This window comes from Euprymna scolopes, chromosome 3 (genome assembly GCF_053919585.1).
Source record: "Euprymna scolopes isolate OS-2025 chromosome 3, ASM5391958v1, whole genome shotgun sequence".
NCBI classification, from domain to species: Eukaryota; Metazoa; Mollusca; class Cephalopoda; order Sepiida; family Sepiolidae; genus Euprymna; species Euprymna scolopes.
Window position 1 is genome coordinate 164,866,552 of NC_136484.1, and position 22,823 is coordinate 164,889,374.

Here is a 22,823-nt window from a genome sequence, read left to right on the forward strand (position 1 = left end):
CGTCGACACCTACATAAATCATAGTGGGAATGACGCTCGCATGCAATATTATTTGGCTTTGGTGAGAGTTAACAAAAGTAATGCTCTCCGTTATGCTACGGCTGGTAATATTTTGCTTACGACGTTGCCGGTTAATTCTATTTCTCTCTTTTTTGCCGTGTCAGGGATTTTTTTTACATAGGCGTCACCACTTATCAAGGCCGATAGGCCACTCAACGATAAGGGTTAAAGAGTGTACAGTAGTCAAAAGGACAATATTGTAATCGATAGTAATGGAAGTTCGGTAAATTTGTTAACTTAAGTGGAACGGCTCATCAGAAACTTGTTCACGTTGGACTTGAAGACAACCATATTATACACAGCTGGAAAGCAGGAAAACGGAAGACAATTCCACAGGCGTGCAGGTCTAAGAAAGAAGCTTTGATCATGGAATCTTTGTTTAGGTTTAGGCACAGTGTGGAAAATTATTGATAATGTTTTCAGCTAGTCGAGTGTTTCTTGTGAAAGTTTGGCGAGGGGGACCATAGATTGAAGCTCAGTCGAACACTTTCCAGGAAAATAACGATAAAGCACAGACAAACTCGTAACATCTCTTCTGTGAGATAGAGGTTGCAGCGAAGAGAAAAGGACATCTCCCACCAGGCCACGAAGTCTATTTTGAACCCTATCAATGTAGGACAAGTCTTTTCTAGCAGCTCCTGCCCATATGTGGCAACAATATTCCATCCTTGGACGTATCTGGCTCTTATATAGATAGAGAATTGCATCAGCAGTGAGATATCTACTGGATCAATAGAAGGATCCGACCATTTTTCCAGTGGCCTTGGCAACAGATTTGAGTTACGTATTCCATTTAAGATCAGGATGATTATATTTTGTTTACTACGTCGCCTGTTATTTCTCTTTTTCTCTTTTCTGATCCTTTCTGTTTATTTACTTAATTACGTCTTTAATTTGATTTTTTATTTAGTCAATTAAGGAAGTTAGTAATATTTTCTTGACAATGCGTATGATATTGAACACAATAAAATATTTCAAATCAAAGCCTATAAAAATCATACATTACATAGAAATATGCGAGCATAAAAAACAATATGGTTAAGATTAAACTTAGAAAAGTCAGAGAAAAACTTATTAAAATCGGGAAAATTAAAAACAAAATATTCTTGTAAAAAATATAAATTTATAATTAAAATATTGCAACAATAGAAATTTATATAAATTGTTAAATTGAAATAGTAATGACGTCACACTTTCATGTTCACTGGCCTACTCTCTCGGTAGCCGTGCTCAGTAACAGCAACGCGTTATTGGCCAGGTATAGCTAGTATAATATATATATATATATATATATATATAATATATATATAATATATATATTAATAAGTATAATATTTTACTACTATATAGAAATAACTTTGTCTGTGCTAGTGTGCGCGAATTTGTTCCATACGAACTTCAATACGACTGGAGCGATTTTTTTAAATTTTACAAGTTTGCACTTGATGTTTCTAGGAGTGGTCCTATGTAGGTCTTTTTTTATCGTGATGCTCCGATGTGGATCAAAAATCGACATTCAAATTAAAGAAAGTCGAATTTTGACCTAAATCAACACTTTTATACAACCTAACATTGCAAGTGAATCAATGAATTTTATCACCGTACAAGCAAAAAGACCCAACCTATAAAGTCAACTGCAGATTCTTTTAAAAACGAGAGCGCATTTTAAAACGAACGTTTCTTTTTAGAGCACAACTGGACTATAATACTTTATTTTTATATGTTTAACTTTAATTCAAGAAATTATGTAGAAATTATGTCATATAATAAAAAAAAAACAGATTCTTTGGTAAGATCGGGGGCGTCGGAAATGAATGTTTCTGTTTAGAGCATAATGGTAGCATGATCTTTATTTTTGCATTTAAACTTGAATTAAAGCCATTTTATAAAATTAATTTCATAATATTATCTGGTGATTTACAATGCAATGTACTCGACGCTGTATTGTTCACGAAGTCACTGGATGGAGGCATGTAAAGCTCCCTCCCCGTGCGATGCACAACGGTGAGGCCCCGACTAATCAATCCATTTAATTGACAGATGATTAAAGTATTGGAATACAAAAATATTAATTATTTATATTATCGTGCTTTTCTATAATTAAAATTCACATTTCCGTACTGAAATAGAGTAAATTATCAATTTTTTTTTACTGAAAAAGAGTAAGTTATCAATTTTTTTTACTGAAAAATCGTAAATGCTCAATTTTTTTACTGAAAAATCGTAAATGCTCAGTTTTCTTACTGAAAAAGCATAAATTATCAATATTTTTACTGAAAAAGAGTAAATTATCATTTTTTTACTGAAAAAGAGTAACTTATCAATTTTTTTTACTGAAAAAAGAGTAAATTATTAATATTTTACTGAAAAAGCATAAATTATCAATATTTTTACTGAAAAAGAGTAAATTATCATTTTTTACTGAAAAAGAGTAAATTATCAATTTTTTTACTGAAAAACAGTAAGTTATCAATATTTTTTACTGAAAAAGAGTAAATTATCATTTTTTTTTACTGAAAAAGAGTAACTTATCAATATTTTTACTGAAAAAGAGTAAATTATCATTTTTTTACTGAAAAACAGTAACTTATCAATTTTTTTACAGAAAAACAGTAAATTTGCAATTCCAATTAAATTACAATTAAAGGAAAATGAATATGATTTTTTAATCTAATTTTTATATTCAGGTGTTATTATATTCCAAACTTAATGAGTACTTAGAGCATGATTTATTAGATGGACGGAATTTTATCACTAAAGAGGACGGCTCGAAGTGCATTTGTAACATGACATGTAAACCATCATTTTTTGTCTGGTTCAAAGCAGCTGCGCCCTGATATATTCCATAAATTTGAAACAATTGAAAGTTATATTTTGTGAGTAGGCGGACAGAGAAAAGGGGAGCATTATTTACAGTGTATGTATGCAGGGTTTTGGTATGAACGTTTTACAGGGAAACCCATAAATTCTAAGTTGCAAACCTAGCTTGAATATAATGATAGAATATATACTAACTAGCCAAGTATTTTACTACGTAAACACGAATATTTAATCCCCAGTTCAAATTTGCAAGGTTTTCTTTAATCTGTAATCCGTATTTAGTTGTATTTGACTTATTGACAACAATGAAAGTATTTAAATTGACAAAAATACTGTCAAATGAAATTAAACTTTGAAATAATTTGGTGCTCCTATCTTGTTCAAACTGACCATAAAATTTTTTTATCGATTGAATCAACTTTTCTGCTTCAGTTCTTTCCTTGTATGTCTGCTTATTTTCCATTGATGCTTTATCTAGATCTTCGTTTTTCGCCATTGCTGCAAGTAAGACTTCATGACTAGTAGCCAGGTAGTGGTGCAAACTTCTCAGCTCTCCTCAAACACATTCCTCTATCCCAATCAGCCCTCTTTCTCCTTCCTTCCTTGTGATGTACAGCCTGAGCACATTAGAATTCCGATGGCGTGCTCTAACAATTTCTGTGTGTCTATATCCAGCTTTTTCATTTCGTCGTGTGTTCATTCTACAAAAGCTGCACTGTACCAAATGACAGAAATCACGTATGCATTGATGATTGTTAACAAGTTTCTATCATTCAGTCGAGATTTCAGGAGCCGTTTGAACCTCTCTATGTCCACATCATCATCATCATCATCATTATCATCATCAGCATCATTGTTTTTGTGGTTGTTATTGTAATTTTTTTGTTATTGTTGTTATTCTAATTGTTATCATATTATTGTTATCATTTTTAATGTTAATATTACTATTGCTGTTGTAGTTGTTTTTGTTATTGTTATTATCATTATTTTTATTGTTATTGTTGTTATTGTTATTATAATATTTTTGTTAGTATTTTTGTTATTGTTATATTATTTTTGTTGTTATAATTATTATTATTATTATTATTAATAATAATAATAATAATAATAATAATAATAATAATAATAATAATAATAGACTAATGTGGTCTGGTGAAATTGCATATTTGCATTCATGATCTGTTTTATATTGCTGCAATGCTTAAAATATTTTAATTCTATGAACGACCGGCGTAAACTACCAGTGTAATTGTACTATCTTTGTTTAAACATTTTGTTATGTAAAAACTCAAGTTAACGTTATTATAGCATGCATCTAATTGTGGTAGCCAACCTAAGCGCCCTTCTGCGGGTTTGACATATATAGATAGAATTATCGATTCTTTTTGACATTCTCGATTTCAATATAATTCGGTTTTCTATCCTCAAATCAGCTAATCTCAAAAAGCAAACTATCATTTGGTTAGGAGTCATCATTTCAAATGATGTAAAATGTCGATATAATTTCCTTTGTAATTTGACAAAATCCTTAGTCGTTTCCTTTTATGTATCTATTTTGTAATCACGTTCGCCCCTTACAAGGCATATCGCCACTTGAACGTAAGGAGTTACCATTTGAGATCATGCCTAGGAAAGATTACCAAGATGTTGATTTACATTTAAACTTCTGCATACCAGCACAGTCAGGAAAGCAGGTAGTAGGAAGGGAATTCTGAAGGCTAGCTGTTTAAGGAAAGGAATTATTATAGGAGAAAGCTTTCTGGCATTTAGTAAAGGGGTGAGATTTTGTTGCTGAGCAAGTTTTTTTTCGTCAACGGGAGCACGTGCAATGAGTTCATCAGAGCACATTTCATTAAAATATTTGTAAAACAGGCACAGAGATGCAACATTTAGGCGATGGAACTAAGTTGACAAAGTGAAACCTATTAGATTGACAAAGTGAAACCTATTAGAGTGAAAACTCTTTTTTGCACCCTATCTAAGATGTAGAAACTAGTGATAGCTGAACCAGCCCAAATATGGCAACAATATTCTATGCATAAACGGATAGTGGCCTTATAGAGGTACAAGATACTCTCAGGCGTGAGTAGTCTTCTAGCTTGATAGAGGGAACCCATCTTCTTTACAGCAGCCTTCGCAATGTTCTCAATGTATTTGTTTCAGTTCATATTGCCCGCAAATTTTATGCCAAGGAGTTTGAACGAAAAATTCTTAGCTATGGTGTCATTTGTTATGGATATCGGTGGTTGGAGAGGCGTATTGTAATTGTGCAGCTTAGTCTTACTAGCGTTAAATGTTACTATCCATTTGCGGCTTCATTCTACTACGGTATGGATGTCAGTTTCTAACGATTCTGCTATTGTCTTAGATTTAGGTACAACCGTTCTTTCCTCGTGATGTTATAGAGCAAATATACCCATCTCGGAGACAATATTATCAGGGAAGTCGTTTATGAATATCAGGTATAATTGTTGTCTAAGTATGTTTTGTATCCAAGATTTTGATACTCTGAGGTTTTCATCAATATATTTCACGTGTGCAATTGTCTTATTTACCGATTTGTTCCATTTTTATCAAGCTATTGTTCTGATGCTATTTTTACATAAATTTGTTATTATATTTTTTTTTAATTTTAGTTTCATTTAGTAGTTTACAATCAAATATTTATTTTTTTCATCATTGGAACAATCAATGGAAATTAAAGTAAAAATGTGAAAGAATCATTTTTAATATCGAATTTTTTTTCGATTTCGACACCGCAAAAATTCCCATTTTATTTTTAATTCCTTATTTCGATAAATCGACTTAACGCTGGAATGGACTTCTGGCGCGAGGAAAAACCTCTTGATATTAGTGTATATCTTAACTTGAATCTAGGAAAGTGTATTGCATTTTACAGTCGACACAATTGAGAAATAAAAAAATATATATAAAATTACTTTTTGTTTTTTAATCTGTGATTTAGTGATTCCATGTTTTTAAAAGTGTTGGAAGATAATATCATACGAACACAATATTGCGTTAGCATATTATATAGATTATACCACGAGTAGAGATTAATATTAATTTGTTAAACGTAATTAATAGTAGGTTTTAATAATTTGTTAAACGTAATTAATAGTAGAGATTAATATTAATTTGGTAAAAGTATATATTTAAAGGAATATATTTTGTGGATTCTAGTTTTTATCTGATGGGGACGAATGATTTGGCTAGTCAAGTTTAATAGTCGAATGGTGGAGAGAGTTAACAATCCTCTACATTCAAATTTTGAATGCTTTGCCTTGTTTGAGTAGGCTAAGCAATTTATGATTTTTCACCGAAATAGATCCGCAGACGCTAAGGTTGAAGATGGGTGAAGTGTATCGAGTGAGGCGATTTTTCGGCAGTCAATTGGTATCCTTTCAAAATGGCTGTCTTTGTTCGTGTACATTAAATTTGGTCAGATAATGGCTTTATCCCGACAACATTTATGAGACTCTACTTTCGCTTTTGTTACCTGATCTGAAATGGCTAACGGAGAAACACACACACACACACACACACACACACACACACACCTATATATGTATATACATGCGTATGTGAGTATGTACACAAAATCTGCTATAGAATAGTTTCCCCTGGTGGATACGCTTTGGTGATTGCTTTGCATCGGGCTAGATCACAAGACGTAACAACTTTGAGGTCGTTCTATTTCCAGACAAGTTTATGTGGCAGCCGTATGACTTACGATTGATCCCCGGTGATTACACACACACACACACACACACACACACACACACACACACATATATATATATATATATATATATATATATATATATATATATATATGAATTTAGGTAGACATTGCAAAAGTAAATAAATAGGTAACAATGGCACTTTGACAACGAACTTACGATTGTAAAGCTCCCATTTCTCTTGTTTAAAATAGGACTAATCCCCCGCCCCTCTTCACAAAAAATTAAATATTTTTCATGGGCATTTACACTGTTTGGGGTCAAGGATAGGCTTTCTTGTTTTAAAATATGGCCTAATCAAGGTTAATAATGTGTTCTGCTCATTTGAGCAATTTTTTTAGCGAGTCAGTGTGAAAAATCTTTTTGAAGGTAAAAATAAAGAATATAGCACTTAATTGCTTGAATACCCACTCCCTTTCTTTCATCATAATTTATAACCCTAGCCAAACCCGGAGTCACCACCGCGCATGACTGATATTCATTCGTCTTGTTTGTTCTTTTTTGTTGTTTTTTCTGCCCAGAAAACTTGTAATTTTTACCAAGTGCAAAAAGTCCCCTCATCAATATTGAACTCAAATCTATGTAATTCAATCTTCCTCAATAAAGAATTATTTTTGAAATAACAACGTAATTATTTAAGCATATTCCGTATTATTTTACATAAGTATTCAGAGCTCTAATAGTAACTAATTTTCTTTCACAACAAAAAGTTATAATAGCGAATTGAGATAAAATATAAAAAAACATTAGCACCGATAATTTAATAAATATTGGCAACCCAGAGGAGTACCCGATTCAAAATTATCAGCAAACGGTGTTTGATTAGATCCAGTCTCTGATATTAAACTTCATCAGTAATATAAATACCGGCGAAAGTTTCAATTTCTCAAGGTTATTTATTAAATTGTAAGGTGAAAGTACTGAATAGTTAACAAAGAACGCCCTCTTCAGTTTCTGCAGATTATTTAGACCACCATCTTTAACTCAGAGGCTCGATAATAGCTTAAAAAAATACTGGACGACACCCAATCAATAAATGCGTTACTATAAAAACATTTATAAACATTTATTGGGTCTGTCAGTAATTTGTTTTATTTTTATTTTTACGTCATTATCGAGACTCCAAAAATATGACCCTATCGTGTTGGTCGCTTTTTTCTTGTTCTTCTGTAACGCTCGAAACTTGTAATTTGTAAATCAACTTTGCCAACTTTTGTAGTATACAATTTTTGAATTACAAATATTTTTGGTGCAAGAAAATTTTAAATCAGTTTCCGTAGGTCATTAAATAATAAAATTAAGTTTTCATTTTGAAGGCCTAATAAAATAAATTGAGGTAAATATGGCAGTCATTTCGGTATTTTTCAGATTATTATAAGTAAATATTCATTATAAAATAATTATTAAATAAAATGTTATAATTTTTCTTTTCAGGGCTTTTATAGAATTTGAAGCTAACCAAACCGATTTTTCCAAACTCAAGCTAAGAAACTTACCATTATTTAAAACTAGAGGATTGAGTGCATAATTCGCATTTATCGAACCGTCCTGATTTTTTCTTGTTAAAGTGCCATCATTCACTTTAGCTATTTTTACTCCTGCCATTTTTACATATTGGTATTAATTCATATTGATCCATGGTAATCGAAAAATTGGAACTTTTTGGTGTATCGGAATCGGGAAAATTTTAACCTCATTTCCGATTCCAAAAGTATACGAGTAACTTTAATTTATTTTCTTGATAATACAAATATTAAACAAACACAAAATTATTTATTTATTAGCATTTGTTCATTTTCAACCTAAAACAAAAGGCCAGGAAATGCGTCATAAATTCCACTCCCAGATTTAACATTGATTCTCAGAGTCTAATTCATATCTTTTATAATTACAGTACCGTAAACATGACTTAGTAAATCTTTTTCGCACATATTCGTTAAACGTTTCAAGCAGATCACACTTTTTTTAAAAGCTCTTCAAAAAAAAAGCTCTTAAAAAAGCTCTTCAAAAAAAGCTGTTTTGGACACTGTCGGGGTCTGTCGTCGGCTTCTGAAATAATTCATATTTATGGTACTTTTTTGGACACAAGTATAAAATGTAGCCAAATGTAGTCCCGATGTGTTTATCAAAATCGTTTTCCGAATTAAAAAGGAAATTATATCTACATTTAAAATTAGATCCCCAAAAACGAATAATGAAAATCGAACATTTCTAGTGTAACTAACAGAACTAATAAGAGATGAAAAAAAATATGCAACAAATAAATGTGGCCAATTGGAAGACCCTTTTATCTATAAAGGGAATCGATATTGGCTAAATAGCGATTATCATAGACACCGCCAAAAATGGCCGAAAAATCAAGTTGTTGTTGTTTTTAAAACGAAATTACATTTATTAAAATCCATTATTTCTGAGTAACTTTTTTTTTCCAGAAAGATAAACCCTGAATTATATCATATAGAAAGCAGAATAATGTAAAACTTTTTCTAATTTTAATTAAATTTTAAATGTTAAATTTCCCCCAAAAGTTAACAATTGGCATTTTTTGTTTTGTCACAAAAAACGTATATAAACAGTTTAAAAGTTTTTGAAAGAATTAATTTGTTTATTTCTTATCTAACTAAGATTTAGGGTGATTTTCTATGAGAATATGCAAAAATATTATATAAGTACCTGGATTTCAAATAATTCCATTTATTCATGTAGGCAACCAGTTACTTCGCGTCGATTTGATTGCAATGTTTACATTTATACTTGATAAAAAGCAAACTACGGAAGACTAAACAAACCAAAAAAACTTATTTTTCAGTGACGAAAATTTCAATGTATTATTAATGCTGAGACTGGCCAGTGCCAGTTGAGTGACCATTTGTATGAGTTTGGTTTTTAATGTGTATGTGTGTGGGGGCCAAGCTCCCCAAAATGGGGTGGGCAATTTAAAGCAGATTAAAAAATCATTTCAGCGCGTTTGGTCCACCGTAGGGGAAAGGCGGCAAACGTTTTCAAACGGGATCGAAAAAATGATAATATTTTAAACACAAAGGGTACAATATTTATCGATTTTTTTGTATCGACTCTACAAAGCATGCCCTATTTAATAATGGTCATGCATTATTCGGTTCGCTAAAAAAATTGTTAATTTAGTTATCAAAGATTTTAAAATGTCTTTTTTCGTATAAATATTTTAAAAAAAATTGTTTGTTTTGCTTAACTTAAATTAATTATTTTACTATACATATTCACCGAATTTTACACTTCAAAACTCAAAAGCGGGATAATTAAACACAATCGAATTTCTGATATTCAGACGTCAGAATACGGTATGCAAACAAGCTTTTTTTTTTAATCTATAATCCTGTCCCTTACAACACAATATGTTTTGTTCAGTTTCAGATGATTATTTTAAGCGTATTTGGAACCCACTCAAAACAGGGGGGGTAGGCAAAAAATATATATATATTTAAATATCGTTTATGAAAAATAAGTACACTGTTATAAAGTTCATTCTTCTCTTAATAATCGCTGAAAATTTCGTATTGATTGGATAATTACCTGATTTTTGGTAGATTTTTAAAAAGATTTTTAAATAATAAGTCAAAAAGTACTTACCGACCCCCACAGGTTTGGCGGTGTCTAGACTGTTACCAGGGTGGGTATTTTGAGATGAATATTGATTACAAAGAGAGAGAGAGAGAGAGAGAGAGAGCACGTGGTTCGAGCTAATGGTAAAATCCAGGGTAATCCAGAACCCGGATGCCTCATGGGTCGTTACTCTTTTGACCTTTAGTTATCTCCCTTTTTATTAACATAATGTTTCCAAAAAGAGCATTACATTGTTCTTTTTAAAATTTAAGTGCATTATTTATTCGTATAGGATTAACTCTTAAACTAATGAATATATCCTTATTACTTTTGGTAAACATGATGGGGTTGTTAGGCCATAGAGCGTATATTATTGTGCAAAACGCAGCAAAGATATGGTGTTACCCTTCGTACAAAATGAAGTTACCTTCTACATTTATGATATGCAATAGTATGTATTAAGCATCAATTTAAATATTCTTTAAATTTCGTATTTTTAAGTATTTAAACGGATTTAGAGTGTGCAATCAGAGCAACATCCCCCATTTAAAAATTCAAACATTTTAGATTTGTATTGAATTTGATCCATAACAATTAGTCACTAACTAATCCAAATTCTGGGAAATTCAATTTCTAGAAGGGTCCTTAACCTTTAGTCTCTAGTTTTAGACAGTTTCTATAGTCAGAATTGTTTCATAGGTTTTAAATAAAGATTGGAATAAGTTTCTAGATATGAAGTTTAGTATTATTATATCATGATTTTAATCGTTTAAAGGACACACCTTTTCTGCATAAATGTTTGGATCAAAGTATTATTTTTACTCAGTTTGGAATGGTTATTCTAGTGTATATATATATAATATATATATATATATATATATATATATATATATGATATATATATATATATATATATATAATGTGTGTGTTATCATGGCGATTTTAGATGTAATAAATATTGCCTAGTTACCACAACAAAACAGTGGCATATGATCGCCGTAGAGTAGAAGGCCTTGATAATACATTGAAAGCAATCCGTTAATCATAGAGAAAATCATGGAATAATATTTACCATAAAAAAATTTAAAAAAAAACGAGTGCATTTATTTTTAACTGCATCTGCGTACTTTCCATAAGAAACTCCATCGTATTTAAATGGCTTAACACGCAGGCGAAATATGTGTATTGTCGAAGTATCTCTTTTATGTTTTGAGTATTTCAAGGTTTCGTTTATTTTTGGCTCTCTCAGTATAGAATATAGACCGGCATTAATCACGTATATATGTGTGAAAGAAAAAAAATGATGTTAATCATTTATATGTGAGGCTCCTCACGTTTCGTCAAAACGATTGGTTTGATTCTTTTTGCATTTATGTTTACGTCAAACTAATATAGTTTCATATTTCGTCGCGAAAGTTGCTCAGAAAAGGGAAAACATTGACGATAATAAAATAAATGTAATGAAACGTTGCTTTTGAAGAAGTTTCGCTTTCTTTTCATTTTTGTAGAAATATTCAGAGGACATGAACTAATATTCATGATTGCGATACAATATTAAGTTTTTATTTACTTACCCCATTTTAGTTAAGACAGAGTTAGATACAAGGTTAGTTTTTCATGAGATGAATCCATCTTCCTTAGAATTTTATATTCCCGATTGGTACAAAATTAGAACTGTCCCAGTATGTTACATACTAGGAACCTTAAGTCAATACCTAGTGGGTTAGCTAGTATAAAGTTTGATATAGGCGCTCTGAATGCAAAACAGGGGTGGATCAAATGACATGTAATGTTTAAACACAAACCAACAGGTAAGGTAAAGTAGACAATGCGAGTCAAAAGACTGAGGAATCGTTGGGAAAGAAACAATAGTTTGAAAAGTTGTTTGTCGATAGCAGCTACAAAAAGACATGGGATAATGCACCGTTATATGAAGCAGTTGGATAATAATGTAGAAAGAAAACTTAGATACTCGCTAAGTGCGAAATCTTAATAGGATGATTTCTGCTTGCATGTCACCTATTTTTGTTAAGTAAATCGATTAATTAATTAATTAGATAAATAAACCTTATTTTCTCTATCCATGTGAGTCAATTGTATTTATAAACCAAACATTAGATACCCTCAGTGAGCGTCTCCTTATTCCTTTCTACATGGAAAAGAGTGTATTTGACTAGTCAAACTGATGACACGATCGACGGCCACCTATGTAATCAAAATAATGAAATAGTTACGACAAAGAGGAGTGACGACGGCATACAAGGATGATAAAAAGAACATTGATTTGATGAATTTATGTGATGAAAACGTTATAAGAATATAATGACTACTACTTTGATGTTTAAAGACAAAAATATAAAGTGTTGTATTTGGGAAGATATTACACTTTACTCCTAACAAAACGGACTCAGAAAAGAGTAGTCTTATCTCTTATACCACAATCTATTTTATGTTCGAATATATTTAATAGTATTATGATGCCAGACTTTATGACGAATGTTATAGAGAGGCATTCTGAATGGAATACTAGCGTATTCATATAGACATCTGATGCAAAGAATGGGGAATACATAATACAACATTTTGACTTACTTCTGGTGTAATGTTTGATATCTTAAATTATTTTAACGTGTTTTTAACTACTTTGTTTACGAGAGAGAAATAACAATGTATGAGTAAAACTAGTATTCTCTTCACTAATTTGTCAAACAATTATAATTAGGATAAATAGTGGACACAACGAACAGAGAATTCGGGTGGGGTGTGGGGATTGTTTCGTTCTTGGCGATTATCACGCTACATTTTAGTTATTACAACATTGTTGACGATGTGAATCGCGCGACATCTATAGATGAACTGGTCTCCAACCTCCATTTTTCTGTAAATCTCAACATACTTGAGGTCAGGCCAGCTGATGCCTCTTAGTTTTTTTCTATGTTGATATGTTGAACTTCATACCTAACTTTCACGTCTCTCTCCCCGTTATCTTTCCTGGAAATTATTTTCCCCAAATTTTGAGCCACTTTGATTTTAATTCGTTCAACTCTTGCAAATGTGTTTTTATTATATCCTTTTCACTAAGTCCGTTCACCCTTTTCTCTTTTCTTTCCCGTTCGTAATCTATATTCATTCATTTATCTTTATTTTGTTCTCTATGTGCTTGTGCATTTCGAATTCGCGTTAGTTTATAGGAAATTAATATTTTCCATTGACTCGTTCAGTTTATCATTTCCAGCGACTGATATCATGAGCGTAAGTTGAAAATGTCGAATGAATTAGTTTATGTAATATACATATATAATATTTAATATATAATTCTATTTCCGTTAATTTGTTTGGTTTTAAAGAGAGAATGAAATGAAATTGAAAACAAATACGTATCAAGCAAACTAATCCTTTCGTCATTCGTCTCTCTCTCCATGTCTCTTTCTCTTGATTTCTCTGTTAAATAATGGTTTGCTTTCTTTTATAATTTTGCAGTAGCGTATGTGCAATGTACAATCAATTGATTTTAGGGAAGCTCGTTACCTTCAGGACAGAGGAGGTGAGAAACGAAAAGGAAATACTAAGTAAAATGAAGGAAGGGAGAGAAAAAAAAACTAGCTTTTACAAGCTAATGTTTTTCACGTTTGTATTGCTCTCTGTTTACTAGTCTACCAGGCACCTTATTCCCCAAAGCATATTACAACTAAATAATATGGTATTAAAGGAGAAAGTAAATCCGATGGTACAAAACAAAAAGAAAATTTAGAAACCCAAAAACTCAACGTTTCGCCAAGCTGTTGGTTCTGTGCCACTTGTAATTCTTTCACTGTAGATAACGTTTACTCAACAGATCGAGGAGACGTTGGGTTTTAGGTCTTTCAGCTAATTATTATGTAAAGAGTATTTTTATCCTCAACAAACTTTTTTTATTTTCTTTTGCTCGTAATTTGATACGACTTTATACAATTTATTATATGAAATTAAATCTTTCTGCTTGCACTCACTCTTCTTTGAGGTTAGTGCGACCAAATTCAGCTGTGCATAGGCGGGCCACTATGAATATTTGTAATAAACTAGCGGGAGGACAGTACACAGGTAGTAGACAGAAAAAGGCTGACAAGGACACCCGCAAAGTTTCCTTGTATTCAATCCATTAAGAGGAATTGTCCAACATGGCATGTAAAGGCTGCATCAGCTGGTGTCACTTGTTCGAATTCAAAAGGATTGGAGAAATACGTGGAAAGCGTGCGCTGTGTAAATCCGGACTCCACCAGTGTCCGACCTGCGGCAATAATTCGAGTTTGCATTAAATGGATAAGTCAGAAAGGAAACGCTCCATGTTCGATCATTTGCATGCATAGAACAGTATTAGTGATCACAACAGCGAACAATAATATAATAAAGACATTAGTTTGTACAAGGGTAATTCACAAAGTAAAGCCTCAAATATTTTGCATTCAAAGTTAAAGAGCTATGTAAACGGGTGTAGGGCCATTAAAATGAGCGACCTTTCTATTCCACAATGTATTTTTATTTTTCTACATAGTCACCATCATTTCCAATTAAATTTTGCGAGCGATTAATGTTGCTGTGAACAGCTTAATCATACCAGTGTCGTTCCAAAAGTAAAACCTCATATTTCTCAACTCAAAGTGTTGAAGACCAACAAAGATGGGAGTAATACCATTAAAAGGAGCGACGTTTCTCGCTTCAGAATTTCATTTTCCTTATAGAGATCACAATTCACGGAATCCAACGACGCACCTCTGGCGCACGTTTATGACAGGATTTGCTTTGTAGACTTTCACACCGTTAATAACTGCAACAGAGAGATATAACTTCTAGGTCGTGAATGCATACGTTCAATCATATCAATGCAATTTGTTATCCCAGTTGATCTATTCTGGTAGTATAAAAAATAAGAGGTGTTTATTTTCGAATGCTCCTCGTAACTCAACGAAAAACACTACGTTTGTTTTCCTGAATTTACACAACATAAGATTAGGTTTGTAAGAACATAATGTCAGTCTTTAAAATTATAATTTAAAACTAGTTTATATCAACGGGTTTGTTTGCTATATGTATGTCAATTTCTATAGTTACAAAATATACAGTTCGTACTTTGAAAAATATTTAAAATATTTTTAAAATATTAAAAATTTCGTGAGTAAAATACGCACGACTGAATACATAACTACGAGATACATATATATATATATATATATATATATATATATATATATATATATGTATACGCATGTATACGTTTAATTGGTTAATATAAGTGACTTATATTTGATGTTATCTTGATGGAGGAATTTTCGATATAAGAGATTAAGCATTAATGTAAGACAAATTAACAAATTAATGAAAAATACAATTTCAAATAGTTCTATCTTCAAACGTCCAAGAATGGAATTCACAACGCACACACACACACACACACACACATATCATGATTGTAACGTCTTGTCAGACGAGTGCTACTCCCTTAAGCTCAAAAATGACTTCCATCGCCACATTACCATTTTAATAGAAAAATGCCTGGGGGGGAGTATCTATACACATATGATGTTACAGTGTCTTAGCTTTGTACGAGAGCTAAGTCTCTCTCTCGGTTCAAAATGTTGAGATCTAGCAACAAGCAAGAGCAAGATAGCCAGCAACAAGTTAAACTGCAGACCAGCTAAATGCGGGTACTGGCCTCCCGCTTTGTTTTTTTTTAATCAGAGAATTGTTTCTCCTTGAAAGGTTGCCATCACGGCTTACGGGAGCCCTATCCACCCCAACAGACACATACATACATACAAACACACACGGTGCTAGTTGGCAGTTGACCCCGAAAAAGGGTTCATTCGCCCTTTGGAAGGTCTGGTTTTTAATACTTCAGGGAGACTAGCCACCTTCCTCACCAAACAAGTCTGGTGGAGGAGCCAGTTTAGTCGCCGGTGACCCGACCATCAGGCAGGTAGTACTGGGTTACATGGTACCAGTAGCATATGACATGACGTGACATACACACACACACACACACACATACATATATATATATATATATATATATATATATATATAGCGTAATGCGTAAGAGGAAGAGAGTTCAATTGCACAAGAGCTTATCTGGATAATGCTAAGCTCAACAATTATTATTGGAGCTTATACAATAAGACGACAAGATTATGAAATGAAGTCAAAAACTATATATTAGTAGGTATAGAATGGATCATTTAGTGAATAATAATAATAATAATAATAATAATAATAATAATTAAATTAAATAAAAATAAAATTTTATTTTTACTTTTATTTTTTACTTTTTTACTTTTATTATTATCATTCCCATCACTATAATTACTATTATTAGTATTACTAACACTTTTATAAGTAGTAAATGTCACCTTACTCTTCCACCTTACCAACTATATGTATCCTTAAACCTTTGCATCAAGGTAAACGCTCTCATAGACATTGCCATCCTATCCTTCGACCACCCCCTTATAATCATACCCCCTATATCATAACAGAAGAAACTTTTAAATATTGCCGAATATTACCTAATAAATGTTACAACCTTGCATTACCCCCCCCCCAAAAAAAAAAAAGAAAAATTATAAGCGTTTTTATATTGCCATTTGCCGTTTTGGTTGCACCTTTCAAAAATACCACTTCATAGATAATGCACACCCCACAAACCGTTAAAATTTTACCACGCAGCAAAAATACACCCCCAATTTTAACCCTAAAACATATACCCCTTAAACTCAACACTATGTTAAAGACTATATACAATCTTATATATCATACTATATATAACAAGCTTCTCCTTTATTTATTAAGAATTCAATAAAACTTCCCCCAACATTCTATAATTTCCTCTTAAACTTTTTCGTCCCTAATGAACACTTCGCTAGACGCCGCATCTTCCCCATGCTACCTAGCATCTTCTCTACTCTTCTGATGAGAAGCATTAGGCTTCGAAAGTCCTTGGCATAAAGAGACCCTTCTATCCCCCAAATTTTGCTTGTATTCCATTATTCAATAAGTGATCCATTCTATGCCTACCTATATATAGTTTTGTGACTTCATTTCATTATCTTGTCTGCCGTCTTATTATATATATATATATATATATATATATATATATATATATATATACATACGCAGAGGGAGAGATTACAGTTCACGCTATTGTAGAATAAAATTAAAAATATTTCATTCAAAATAAGGAGAAAATTGAGAAAAAAATCCCTATTCCATGGAGTTTCAAAGATAGGCTTTTCTCCTCAGAGGGAAAAACGTTAACAAATGGAATATATAGATAAAAATCTAGTTTTGCTGGTTAGCGCAATTTTTGAAAACGTTAGTTATAAAAAATTTTGAAGGAAAGTAAAAGTTTATAGGAAAATGTTTAAAAAACTCAGAAATGTCCAATGATAAATGTTGCAGAAATCCTGTTAGAGTATAAGGTTTCTATTAGGTAGATCCAATAAGAGATTCCAAAGGTTATTCTTTGGAGTCTCTTAAAAACTTTCTAGGAATCAAGAAAAAATGACATATTCTTGTAGATGAATCTTGTGTTTAACAGTGGGTGTAAAATCGATTCCATGAAAGATATATGTTAGTGTAGAGAAGCGCGTAAGAGTAAAATTGAGGATATAGGCTTCAAATGAAGAATAAATAAAAAATAGATTTATATAGAATTTTATAGCATTGGCAAAACGGTGCTTCCATGACCAGGTCAAATCATAAAATGGTGAATAGTAGGAGAAATAAAGACAGAACGTAAGACCATAAATAAGGTCGAGGTTAGGGAAAGGGGTTTTAACATCAAGCTAGTAAGTTCCGAATTATAAAGGAGTTAAGTGGGGCAAAGAAGAGGAATTTGAGAGGGGAAGATGAGCGAGAATGAAGGGATGAGGAAGGGAAAATAGTAAAATAACAGATGTCCAGTTATTTCTTGTAAAGGAATATTGTTTGAAGTGGGGGGGGGGGGGGTAGTAAAAGAAGAAATTAAAAATAAGCGAATAAGAAAATACACTCAGAATAAAGAGCATTCAGAAATGCATATATATATTTATATATTGGCAAAAAGGATTTAATAAAGGTGATATTAAGGAATACTATATGTATAAAAGAGTAGTTGATAACGATAAAAGAGTATTGATAAAGTAAAGCTCAAAAAGTGGGGGTATATCCAGATTGACCATTTCTAAATTCCTTATTATTCGATGCCATTATTGTTTGGACTATATTAGGCATAGTGGAATGCGAAATTTTAATAGACTTTTTGTTCAAAATAGTGCTATATCTAGGTAGGTATTCGAATGAAGTTTCTACAATTCTAAAGAATTCCTTGGGTATATTAGTTAAGACGTTACTGCTAAAGAGGGAGGATTAAACCAAATATTTTTCTCATTTCTTAGACGGATTCGGAGAAGAATGCGGTGTGGATTATTTTGTTGAGTGGATCTATTTCTTTTTTTTTAATTACATTTTCACCCCAAACAAGGCACATTGCCACTTTGGTGTAGGGGGCTACTATCAGGGGAAACATCTACTGGGGTACTATGTAGGGATTTGGGCAGCAAGATGTTGGTTCACGTTGCACTTGAACTTATGCATGTCAGTACAGTTGGGGAAGCAGTGACCTGGAATAGAATTCCAAAGTCTAGCAGTTCTGGGGAAGAAACTACTGGAGTAGAAAGATCTTTTACATCTGGGGATCTCTACAGTGTGGGGTGGGATTTTGCAGCTTGTCGGGTCTGTCGAGGTCGTCGGGGGGCACAAGTGCTTGCAGTTAATCAGAGCATTCACCATTAAAATACTTGTAGAACAGACAGAGGGAAGCAACGTCTCGTCGATGGGACAGAGGCTGAAGCTTAGATGCCAGTTTAGGGCCTATCAGATTTGTGACTCTCTTTTGAACCCTGTCAAGGAGCGAGAGACTAGTAGCCGATGCACATGCCCAAATATGACAGCAATACTCCATACATGGGCGAATGGTGGCCTTATAGAGGTACAGGATACTTTCGGGTGTTAGTAGTTTTCTAGCATGGTAGAGAGAGGCCACCTTCCTCGCAGCGGCCCTGGCAATGCCCTCGATCTATTATTTGTTGGGCGTTATTTAAATTATATATATATGTATATATGTGAGTATTTGTGTATATATAATACACACTGACCACTATTTGACAATGCTCGTTTATATTCTACAAAAAGCATTATACATATACTATAGATATACATATCTAGAAAAAAAATATATATATATATATTAATGCATAGATAGTGGCCTTAAACATGTGTTGGGATTGTTTATATATGTAATGTAAATGATGGTGAATACCCTCAGTGAAAAGAAATAAACTAGATCGAAATACTTGAAATGCAAATCTCGTAGTCAAAATAATAAAGTGAAGATAAACTATATCTACTTTTGGGTCACTAACATATGTGTCCGTGTATTGTTTTATAATATTTGTATAATCCCAGTGCAGAGGTTACAAGTGTATCTGATTTACATTTTAAATAAACCAAAGTTTTCCATTATAGAATTGCTTTCAGACAAGTAAGTTCTACTCTTTAGTTATTTACAATCTCGATTCTGATGTAATTCCATTACAGTATTCACTGCACTAACAAAACAAAATAAAAAAATAAATACTCTGCACACATTTAGACAGACCGGAAGTACTAAAGGTTAACATATCTACGCATGCGCCAAATAAACCGAAGACAATCTAGTAAAGTAGAAACACACGGATAAACAACTGTATCAGAATGGGTTCTTTTTATAAACATTGCTTCAAACGAAGACGAGAGAGCGAAATCGAACATTTCAATTCAGGCAAAAAATTCGAATCTCTTTTCTTCGGCGTTTTTATATATTTTTATTTACTTGCTGTTAAAATTTTTCTTTTTTATTTTATTCTTGTAATCTTATTGCTGACAGAATTTTGTCTTGACCGATAAAAATGTCTAGGGCAATGTTTCCATGTTTAGACAACGACCAAATTCTTGCAACCGAAAAAAAATGTCTGGAAAATTGACTATTTAGATAAAGAATGCCCAACTGACATGGAAAGTTCACTAAAATCCTACTTTTCCTAAATAGCTGCGTATAATAGCATAGAATAAATGATATAAGAAGTTTACATATAACTACATTTATTTTTAGGTAAAATTTGTGTGACTTGAAACCTAGTTAGAAGCAAATATAAGATGAGCAGGGTACAACTTACTAAGATAGTACATCGTAAAATGTACTATCTTAGACTACTGTTCTCACATGGAGTGTTTTGTTTTGGCCGATTGAAACTGCAACCTTTTTATGGTATGGTTTGATGAATTTGGAAATCATTCTCTCAAACTCGGTAATTCGTTCAAAGTTTGTAACTGATAATTTTATTTAATTCACGGTAGTAGCATGTTCTGGTTCCGCCATCGAAGGACCCGGGGCGCAATAGATAACGTACTAGGTTAAAATTCAGTTCTAAGCGACACTCATCTAGAGGTTGAAGATTCAATGCTTAATGAATGCAAAACTCAAAATGCAATTGCAAATTACATATGACTTCTAACCGTTCAGGAGTGACGTTAAGAGAGCATGCCAACCCCGTCGATTAAATGTACGGTGCCATTCGAGATAAAAAAAAAAAACTCCTGAATTTGACAAAATTCACGTGAAGAATGTCAGGGATAACATCGACGGAAATGTTGTGAGATGAGAACATCATCACAAAATCCAAATGATCTCAAATATCAATGTTGATAAGAAAAATTAAGAAACCAAAAGTAGTAGTACATATATGACAAAAGGTTTAGATTGTGATCTCTCAAATTCGCTATGTAGATCCGTGTGACACGAATTATGAAATTGATTAACACATATCTCTAAGAAATGATCTTTTGAAAACTTAAGATGCAGTAAATAATGCATTAATCTATGCTTATAATTCGATACAACAATTCATTTAGCAATGCTTTAGTGTATTTTAGTGGACCAAGGTTTTATCCGTCTGCATACGTGGATTTTGATGCATAAAATGTTTTATATCGGCTGACGATAATTACATCATCGTTCAGTAAGAATATATATTGGGAAAATACAATTTATCGGCGAAAGGAAAACGGTGCCTACTGTTGGCGTTCCTCCATAACCGATTATATATATATATATATATATATATATATATATATATGATTTTCAGAATGTGAGAGATTGTATATAATAAATTCCACAGCCAAACAACATCGCAGCACACAAGAGCCATGACAGTCGGTTCGTTGACTGTCACGGCTCTTGTGGGCTGCGACGTTGTTTTGCTGTGGAATATATATATATATATATATATATATGGTTTATTCTTAGGATGTCAGCTAAATGTCAAGAACCTAGATTCCAGTAAAGCAACTGGCCCTGATGGCATCCCAATTATAGTGTTAAAAAAGCTTCAACCAGAACTTACTCCCATACTTACGAAACTATTTAAGCGCTGCCTTAAGGAGAAGTGCTTTCCGACTCCGTGGAAGACCTCATCAGTTTGCCCTGTATTTAAGAATTCAGGTGATAAGTCATCTCCCTCTCAGTACAGACCAATAAGTCTACTGTGTGTTATGAGTAAGTTGCTGGAATCCATATTAAATAGAGAAATAGTCAACCACCTCAGCAGGAAGAACCTTCTTAGTGACACACAATATGGTTTCCGCTCTGCAAGATCTACCGCAGATGTGCTGACGGTTATATGCCAGAGGATTAGTGAATCTCTTGACAAAGGCTTCCTTTCTAGGGCAATTGCTCTTGACATATCAAAGGCCTTCGACAAGGTATGGCATAAGGGTCTACTTCACAAGATTTCCAGCTACGGTATAACTGGAAATGTTTTCTCAATCATTAAATCATTTCTCTCCGATAGGCTCATAAGAGTAGTGGTAGAGTGACGAAAATCGGAGGCCTGCAATATAAATGCTGGAGTCCCTCAGATGTCAATCCTTGGCCCAACTCTCTTCCTGATCTACATCAATGACCTCCCTAAACACATACTTAAATTATTCGTTGACATCTATGCTGATGACACGACCATCTACGGCAACACATCAAAGGCTGTAAATTACAAAGTTATCTCTGATTCTCTCTCCTCTGATCTCGAGCGCGTGGTTTAGTGGGGCAAGATGTGGCTGGTTACCTTTAATGCATCCAAAACCAAACTGCTATCCTTACATCATCAACGCTCTGATCCCCATCTGGCATCAATTGTGATGGATGGCTCTCGTCTGGGTGAGGCCCCGTGTTTTGACAAGCTTCTGGGTTTGACCTTTACTCCTGATCGGAAATGGAAGACGTACATCAAGTTTGTTGCCAAGGTCGCTTGAAAGATGGTGGGATCGTTCTACCGCTCCAGATGATATCTCACTACTGATGCAATTCTCTATCTATATAAAAGCCAAGTACGTCCAAGGATGGAATACTGTGTCCATATCTGGGCAGGAGCTGCTAGAAACAGTCTATTCTGCCTTGACAGAGTACAAAATAGACTTCGTGGCTATGTGGGGATGCCCTTTTCTCTACCCTGCAACCTATCTCCCACAGAAGAGACGTTGCGAGCCTATCCTTGTTTTATCGTTATTTCCATG